General features: G+C 47.7%; 1 pseudogene; it reads left to right on the top strand.

Moving 5' to 3' along the window:
* The window catches only part of LOC105988776, a 30,303-nt pseudogene that overhangs the window by 16,740 nt on the left and 7,345 nt on the right, over positions 1-6,218 (top strand).

Here is a 6,218-nt window from a genome sequence, read left to right as displayed (position 1 = left end):
TTTTTTTCTTTTTGTATATGTGGTGCTGAGGAATTGAACCCAGGGCCTCTGGCTTGCAAGGCAAGCGCTCTACCACTGAGCCACCTTCCCAGCCCCTAATCCATTAACAATTTTCAAGATTGCCCCTATCCCATGGTCCAAAGATATAATTTTTTTATGCAAATAATTTGGATTTCCTCTGGGCTCTGCAATGTTAGGTAGTAAAGAATCCACCAGGACACTGATCATTTCCATGGTTTCTTATTAAGCAAGGTGTGCGGGGCATGGTGGGTTCCAAGGTGGAGGTGGGGCCTCCCAGGTAGAGCTTGAGAGCAAAGGGAAAATTTGGCTTTGGAGGTTGCTCTAGCATTGATTGCATATCTTCCTGAGAAACTAGACTTGCGACATGCATCCTTTGCAGAAAATGGTAAGGGCAAAAATGTGCTGTTCTTTTGGAGAGAACCGAATCTCACTCACCATCCATGGATAGACAGAAGCATAGGAGAAGGGCAATCGAGGGAGAAAGAAAAATAATCATGCTTTCCTCTTCAGTAAAACCTGCCCTGCATCTCTGGTCCCGGGACCCCATTCCAAATGCTTCGGAGGCCAGAGAGACTCAAGCCAAGCTGGAAAAGAAAAGAATCCCCAGCGGTGTGGGTTCGGGGGCACTTCTACCTATCTCCCGGCCCAGCCAGTTGACCAGGGGTCCTTCCTCCAGGTCTGCGTGTGGCCTACAGTAGTAAACTTGAGGTCTCAGCCTGGGCCAAGCAGGTCGGCTCAGGTGAACTGGGTGAGACTGGTTTCCCATCCCGAGCCTCCACTGGGCCAGTCCCCCCCCCCCCCCCAACGCTCCACAAGCCCACCTCCGCAGCGCAGCGGGTGTCTTTTCACCACTGGGTTTGCTCCCTGGTTATCTTCCATCCTCATCTCCAGGCAGCGGGGAGCTGGGGGTCCCCCAGGCCGAGGCCTCCATCCTGGCCTGCGAAAGGGGGGATGGGGGACGCAGGTGGGGACCCGCTCGGGACACTGCGGCCCGGGAGGCGGCTGAGCTGCACCAACGGGTGCAGGGAGCTTTGGGCCTAGCATTCCGTCTTTCCTTCTCTCCCAGATCTGGAGGCCAGAAGGAAACGGAGTTGTAGATCCCCCGCCCATCTGCCCAGCGGGATGTTATCGGCCTAGGTACTCAGCTGAGAGGAAGCTCCCAAGCTTCAGTCTACCCACCTCCGGGAGCCCCTCAGGAAGCTTCCGTTACGCTTTTTTTCTGTCTTCTCTGCAGTCTCCCCAACCTTCTTTGTCCTTTGTGCTGGCTGTTTTTCCCCCCACCAGCGGCGGTGTCCTACCTGGGTAAATACTTGTCCCTCCCTGGAGAATGTCTGCAGCTTACCCTTGGTCCTGCTGAGTGACCTTGGGCAAGTCACGCCGAATCTTCTGGGCTTGAGTGAAGAGAGGGAGGGGGAGGCTCCTAGACCACTTCTATGGAGGATATTCCAGGACTGTTTTTCCAAAGATGGGCCCAGAACCTCAATCATCAGATGACCCAGCCCTCCCCGCCCCCTCCTTCCACCCTAACCGACGGGACGGAGCGGTGGGCGTACAGGGTTTTATAATAAAACAGGGAGGTGCGACTAATTTAATTCCTGAGGAAATTTTAATCCTTTAGAAAAATTCTGATGTAAGACACCATCTAGGGAAATGAAAATGGGATGATTATGCTCTCTGGCTGGTTTTTGCAACATTTCTTCTCGAATTTTGCTCCATGCACCGCCCTACTTGGCTGGGTTTGCCTCGGGGAGCAGAGCCTGGCCTGTACATTCATTCCTAAGAGGGCACGGGGGGGGCCGGGGGCGGGGGGGGAAGGACTTGGCTCTGGGTGTAACTCTGCCAACTGTTGGAGGGCGACGCAGGGAGGGTGGTCTTTTAAGCGAGTCTGGGATCTGGTTACCTTTAACTCGCTACGTTTTGCGCTAATGGGCGTCTGTCAGCGGAGGGCTCGGGTTTCCCCACTTGCCTCGCTTAGTAGGAAGCAAAGGGGCAAATGGCAAGGCAGATCGCTGGACCCGGAGCTAGGGTGCGCGCTAGAGGCTCGGGGGGACACTTGGACACTTCAGGCCTAGTCCTTGGGCCCGGGGTGTGGTCGAAAGAGAGGGGCTTTCAGCTCGAAAGTTCCCTCGAATTTGCTCCCATCCTTCCAGCTAAGGGCTGAGATAGGTTCTGTGCTCCTCTTTTGTTTTTCACACTAAAATTGAGCCTTTCAAAAACAAAAGCTTGTTCAGAATCACTTCCTGAGGACAGAGTTGTTTCTCCAACCCAGAAGCCATTAAGACAAATACAAACAGGTCTTTCCAGGCTTTTACAATTTATGAAATCTTTTGTCACTGATGCCAACTCACCTAATTCTACAAATCCAAGAGGAAGGTAGGCTCATTCTCATGTAGTCATGGAAAATAGAGACATTAACACACACACACACACAACCAGGCAGGTTGTCTAAAGTAATAGGAAATACTTAATCTATGATTGAGACACATTGGGCAAGGCCTGGCTCATCTGTGGCTTCCTGTCACCCCACCCATGAAATACAGCACACACACACACTGCCCTACACACACAGCACTTTGCACCCGCACAGACTCAGGTGGACTTGGACACATAGTTAAAAACTGGCTGTCAGATAATAGTCTCTTCAGGACAGTTTCTCCAGGGGACCCACGCTAAGAACCCCACCCTACCTTTCACGTTCTTGCTACTAAGAGTCTCCTTATAAACCACGTGAAACAAATAAACTCAAATACAACTCTTGATTGCTTTCAAGCCAATGTTTCCTGATCACTAAACTTTATTGCTTCCCAATATTTAGGACCAACTCTGCTGCGGACCCTGTCCCTTCAAGAGGAAGACAACTTCTTTGAAATTCACATGAGGTCCACTATGGGAGGATGAAGGAGGGTGACCTGAGGGTGGGAGGGTGTCAGAGCTTAGGGGCAAAGGTGAGGCCTTGGGGATTTGGGAAAGAAAGGAAGTTTTCCATCTTTTCATCGCCCCCTACAGGTCATATCGGCCATCGCAGCAAGAGCTCTTCTGTACCTTGACTCCCATTTTTCCAGACCTCCAGAACCAACCTCCGTTTCTTCATGGCTGGGGGTTGGGAGGGGGTCTATTCAAGAACCCCATCCTGAGGGCATTCTAGGGGCCACAGAACTCAGGAGTATATTGGCTTTGTTAGAAATCGATATCCGGAGTAGGAAAATGTTTAAATCTGTGTATAGTCGAAAGCTAGAATTCTCGGCCTAAAATTCAACCTGCTTCCTTTTAACTCGAGTAATCCAACCTTTCCTTTAACTTCTGTTCGTAAAGGAAATAAAAGGCGGACGTCAGTTTCATTGCCTTTAAATCTCAACGCGATAGCAGCGCTCAGTGTCTTGTGCAGGCGCCTGCAGAAACAGTAAACAGAGGTTCCAAGCTTCTGTCACCCTCCCGACTCTAAGTGCTGGCAATGCCCCCCCCCATCTTTATGTACGATATTTGCATTTCTCTATCTGCTCTAAATCATCGCAGTTGAAAAAGCTTAAACCCAGAAGAGGTTTTCAGAGTTGACATCTAGGCCTACCTTCCTAGCATCTGCCAGGACTTTTAACAACCGCTGGCCGGTTGGGGTTCTGGGTATGAGGGTCTCCTGCACTCCAAGATCAAGGGGGAAGGGTCCTTCTCCAGGCTGTACTTTGAAAGTGAGAGTGGCTGGAAGCAGAGTCGCCCGCGGATCTCTACTCCTCCCACAACCCGTCCTTGGAAAAAGCCCTGCGGATCTCAACCTGCAGCTTGAGGCCGAGTGTCACGCTGCGGGCTCAGGCTCGGCCGGTATTGCTGCTATGCGCGGAAATATGAGCGAGTAATTTTATAAGTAACAAAGGATCAGGGATGGAATGAGGCCCCTGTTATCCAATGTCATTTAGAAGCCTTGGATCAGCAGCTTCTTGAGGCTAAAAGTGAATTCAAGAAGCCCTGCCTTTCCCTTTTCCCAGGGGTGTCGGCTAAATTTAGAAATAACCTCTGTGTGTTTGCACAAATCATGTACCATTTGCTGTTTGTGTAAAAAACCGATTAGCCAGACACAACTGTGAAACAACTTGTTACTTTTATAGCTGCAACACACAAACAAATTTAGATCCATTTCGTTTTCCTTGTAAAAGGAGATTAGAAGCGACCCGCCCTTAGACCGGTCGGTCCTTAATTTCTCCTGCGGGAAGGTTACTGGGGCTGTGGTTGATTATCAGGTTCTTGTTTATCGAGTTAAACTCTCACCACCACTCCCCCCGCAACCCCCCCCTGACCCCCCCCCCAGCAGCCTGTTTTATTTTAGGACCTGATCCTGAAGGAATGTTTACTCAAGGACACAATAATGTTTACCAGGAAAACAGATTCGGCATTTGGGAGGAAGTGTATTTCAAAGGAACCTTTCTAACCTACCTCGGTCGCGGATTTTAAAAAGTAATAATAAGGCTGGGATGGACCGAGAGGCATCTTCAGCACGCGGGAGGGAGGCGAAGCGGATGACAGCGTCCGTCTGGCCGGGGGTTGTGCCACTCTGGCACGCGCAGGCCGAGCAAGCAGGGCTGCTTACTCGCTCCGGTTTAAAAAAGCGATTTCGCATAAGTAATGGGAACAGCTAAATTAATTACAAAAATAATTAGAATTGATGCCGTTTGAGGATACGCTGCTGGTGGCGGGAAGCGGCCTCCCGAGTCAAGACGTTTTATTTCTTAGTATTTTTTTTAAAGGTTGAAATAGCTGAATGCACATTAAGAATGATCTAAGGGGACATTGTCCATTTTTGTCCTACGATCTCGCATTTCACACTAACCTAGCTTGAGGTAGAGAAAAGGGGGGTGTGGTGCTGATGTGCACCTGTTTTTAAAAGCGTATTAATGGTGATTCCTTGTCCTGTAGCAGGCTTCGGAGGGAGGGAGGAGAGCTTCTGTAAGGGAATCCTTCGGAAATCCAATTACGATGCAGGTTGATTGTTGCCAGAAAGAGGGCACCTTTTCAAAATATTATGAAAGAATCAAACAACAATACACTGTCTATCAGGTTAATATACATCATTCCATTCCACTCCAAAATGTAAAATGTCATCGCATAATTTTTTTAAATTGGCTTTATTTCACCTAAGGAATTTCAAAAAATTAAGATTTAAAAGCTAAAATGAAGGATGTTTCTAATTACTTTTGAAGGGTTAATTAAAATGACCAAGAAATCTAGGGAAGTTTGCTTCGTGGAAGATACTAATCTGATCTTTAAAAATGTAAGACTGCTGTTGTTTAGTAATAGACTTTTTAATGACTTAAAAAACAACTTTACCGAAGTGTCTAGTCATTTAGATTTAATGGGTTGAGCTAATCTAGCTCTTTCACCTACATCTTGATTTTACGTGAAAACAAAAGAAAAAATATTAATGATTCAATTTAGGTAGACACGTTCTCCAATTAAAATGTTCTTAAACCCAAAGTTTGAAAAAGTCATTACTCGAAAGTCTTGGATTTTTTTGGAGAAAATAAAATGCAAATTTCATTTTAAAATCTTGCCATTTAGACACCCTAAATAAAACACTAGGATGAGCATTTTAAAAATTTATTTACAAATTTGTGTACAACACGATGGAATAACATTTAGAATACCATATATTCATTCATATATAAACAGACCTTTATAATAGTATGACACTTCGCTCTTTTGAAAATTTTTTTTGTATTTAAAATCTCCCAACGTCTCTATACATTCTTTTCTCAGATAAAACTGCGGAGAGTGAACCTTCCAAAAAAATGAAAGTTCAGAGCTCTAAATCTACTGAATTTGTTTTTTTTTCCTTAAAAAAATAAAAACCCCAAAAGGAAAGTCATAAAATTTATACAAATATGTACAAAGAATGTTCCTCCTACCCTCCTCACGGCGAGCGACAGCAAGCGCCGTCGGGGTGGCTTCTTTTTTTGTTTTTGAAATTCGGTTATGGGTTTTACCTGTTCGGAAAGCTATTCCCGGGCAGGCGCGCGATGAGTTTGCTGGGCCAGCGCGGTGTAAGCGAGGGGATGGAGGTCACGGAAGGTCGCGGTGGGGTGGGGTGGGGTGCCTGGAGGAGGGGGGTGGTGGCGAAGGATTCGCAGAGTCCAGGATTGGGCAGGGTCACCGGGACCCGGGCGGAGCGCTCAGGGTTTAGAGGTGCGGCCGCAGCCCGGGGCCGCCGCCCG

Source organism: Dipodomys ordii, unplaced genomic scaffold (assembly GCF_000151885.1).
Source record: "Dipodomys ordii isolate 6190 unplaced genomic scaffold, Dord_2.0 Scaffold51, whole genome shotgun sequence".
NCBI lineage: Eukaryota > Metazoa > Chordata > Mammalia > Rodentia > Heteromyidae > Dipodomys > Dipodomys ordii.
The sequence above is the reverse complement of the archived record's forward strand: the minus strand, read 5'-3'. Positions and strand labels throughout refer to the sequence as shown.